The following is a 2,955-nucleotide window of genomic DNA, read 5'->3' as shown; positions in this document are numbered from 1 at the left end:
CCCCACCACCGTGTTTTTCTCCAATCACGGAATAACAGTTGTCTATATAGTCAGCGCAACTCGGGTGTTATGCCGCATTACTGAAAAGCCGGTGGACGGAACACATCGGAGATCTACGCGAGGACTGCGGTGGGGAAGAGATGTCCACGTTGACAAATTTTACGCCTTTGAGAACGGCCTCCTGGCGAGTGCCCTGCCACCGCTTCTACAATTCGAGACTCGAACGCCTGTGATTGACTCCGCGCTATGTCTCCCATGAGGCTACAATTTTTACCCCCACCGCCGAGTTTTCCACCAATGACGGCATCACCACTGCCTGTAGCATTAGCATACCTCGGTTGTTTAGTCACATTATAGAAATGTCGGTTGCAGCGGGAAAAGACGTTCGTGCCAAAAAATTTTACGTATTCGAGAAAACTCATCCGACAATTTCGATTTTAATTCGATTTGGTATGTGTCAAAACTCTTCCCTCGAATCTCCGTAATGTTTTAACGAAAAACAATCTCTCGATTCCGATTACGCGAATTGTTCGGTTATTTTTAGTGGAATATTTTAGTGCGGATTGGAATGACGATGAAAAAAACTATGGAAATCGAGAAACACTTTGGATGCTGCCATGAGGATGACGCTGACAGTGAATATATGGCCGAAGATTTTTTACGATGTGCTTGGTAAAATGTCAAGAGCTGAGGAGAATCGTGCTGGAGAGGAGAGAAAGATCTTGGTGAGAGATGTTACTTTTATTATCCTTTGTGGTATAGAGCTATATCTCCGGTATGAGGATAGTCTCTTTCGGTTCTTGTAGTATAATTCAACGTCCTTGGGGAAGCTTCGTGACTTTTTTACCGGGTATAGAGTAACTCGACGCGGTAAGGGTTCGACGACCAGGCAAAAGGTCCAAGTGTTAAAACCCATGCGAAATAAAATGAAAGGTCCATTCAACCCGAGAAAAAGAAAAGACCTTTTAATTTTCAGGGACATGTGCCCCCATTTTCAAAGCCACAGCTCTGAAACTTAACGAGTGAATCATCAAATTGAGGAATTTTGGTGAAAAATTTTCGTGCTGGGATATAAATTTTTTCCCATATTGGCACATTTATTTTTCACGAAAGGGAAAATTCAAGTATTACCCCACGAATTTTTTCGCCATCACATTGCGCTTCTGATCACATGCTATATTAAAATCTCACATGAAATCGCTTCGCGATTCTTCGGAATAATCGACTTAAATTTGAAAAACATCTTCCCTTACTTTCAAGAACAATTTTCTCCTCATATTCTATTATGATTTTTAAAATTTCTCATTCACCGTTTTATGAAAAAAATTTTTCACTACACCGGATAAACAAATTACCGCTTATGAAATTTATTCTGATTGAACGTATGCGTTTGAGTCTATAGTATATTTATTTTATGGAATTTTTTTTCCTCTGTGTAATTGGTTTATCCCTCTGGCAGGAATTATTGCCACCGCATTTTTTATTTCGCAGCGCGTAAGACATTTTTATGACTGACGCGTGGTGGAAAAATCGTCATGACAGCGGAACGTAAATTTCCCGGAGAAAATCACCCGGTGATTCTCTCCATCCGACACTATTCGCATATACGAGTTACTTCATATATACGCTATTTCAGAAAAGTTGCGCGACTCGAATGAAATATGAATATAACTGCATCACGCGAGTGATCCCTTAACGATATTTTTTCAATTCAATCTGACAAACTTTAAAATTTGAAAATCACATGAAAATCGGAACAAAATAATTACCAGATAGTCTATAAAAATAATTAGTTAATGAAGATGACCTCAAGCTATCAAATAATTCACCACGTCTCACATCACAATAGAACTAGATCACCCAGAGTTTTGTCGCCATCGAAATTCACCGACTCTCCCGCGAATTATTAAAATTCAGCGATCCCTTGTTCAACTTATTTATCCAGTATAATAAAACTTTTAATTAGCAATGCAGCATCGTGAAGAGGAGAATAATGGTTGGACGTAATGAAAATGAGCTCAACTCGGGAGAGAATAAAAAAAAAATTGTAAAAACCCAGAGAGGGTAAAATGAAAAGGAAGGAGACAACAAGGATTCTCCACGGTGACGAGTCTCGATGGACAACGGAAGTCCACGAAACCCGTCGGTCTATTCACTCCGTCTTAACGACCAAAGTTGAATTTTCATCACGACCTCAAAACTTTATCTCAATGGAGTGACATAAAAAAAAAATATAAGACCGCTGTATTATCGGGAGAAATTCGTGATATAAAAATTGTTCAGCTAGTATTCGTTCGTTCCTCGAAACATTACACGGATTTTATGATTCAGACTGAAAAATCACAATATCGCGATATCCTATATTTTCCAATAATGAGAGGATCATAAATAACAATGAATTATTTACATCTCACATTTCAATGAATAATTCATCATATTAATTATTATATGAATTATTTAATAATAATAGAGATATTTTTAAAAATTCGCTGATATGAGAAATTAAATAATTGAAATGTGAAATGTTGTGACGGATTCCAGTGAATTATCAGTCTTCAGTCAACACATGACAGTGATGACGCATGTGTTGTCATCAAGATTCTCGAGATACATGAATCTGGGTGATGATTCGCATAGGCCCAAGGCGTTTCATTTGTATACAGTAGATGACGTTAATTTCAAACCAACATCGGATGTTCAGTAATGCGTAAATGAATTAGTAATCCACGGTCGAATTTCCCTTGTATGCCGAGATTAATTGGCCATTTTCCCTGGGGAATATGCGGTGTAGAAATTATTAAGTAGTTAAACCAAAGGCTCAACATTAATTTTGACACGCGAACAAAAATCCGAGGAAGATTACAGATGTAAATTTTCGAGGAAGTGATAACAAAAAAATTACACGAATGTTGAAAATTATTCATTGACGTCTCGTGAAACATTATGCATTTCTTA

The sequence above is a fragment of the Fopius arisanus genome, unplaced genomic scaffold (assembly GCF_000806365.1).
Source record: "Fopius arisanus strain USDA-PBARC FA_bdor unplaced genomic scaffold, ASM80636v1 scaffold00072, whole genome shotgun sequence".
NCBI lineage: Eukaryota > Metazoa > Arthropoda > Insecta > Hymenoptera > Braconidae > Fopius > Fopius arisanus.
The sequence above is the reverse complement of the archived record's forward strand: the minus strand, read 5'-3'. Positions refer to the sequence as shown.